Below are 290 nucleotides of genomic sequence, written 5' to 3'. Positions count from 1 at the left end.
GATCGGTGTCAGCAAACTCCCAACCGTCTCCTTCTTCCTGCCTTTGCCCGTGAAGGGCTTCTTCTTCAGGTCCACCAAGTGCACAGCAAAAATGGCTCCGAGGTTTGGAGTCACCACGTCGTCGATCTCATCGAGATGAGTCAGGTTCACCAAGCTGTTTACTCCACAGAAGAGTAGTGTAAGCTCTTGTATCCTGACCTTGTTAGGCTCCATCTTGCAAACCAACGTGTTTGCAAGAGCCCATAGAAAGTACCGGAGGGTGGGGTGACGGATGTCTGTCTGCGTAGCGG

The sequence above is a fragment of the Brassica oleracea genome, unplaced genomic scaffold, assembly GCF_000695525.1.
Source record: "Brassica oleracea var. oleracea cultivar TO1000 unplaced genomic scaffold, BOL UnpScaffold00418, whole genome shotgun sequence".
Classification (NCBI taxonomy): Eukaryota; Viridiplantae; Streptophyta; class Magnoliopsida; order Brassicales; family Brassicaceae; genus Brassica; species Brassica oleracea.
This window is presented reverse-complemented; position numbering follows the sequence as displayed.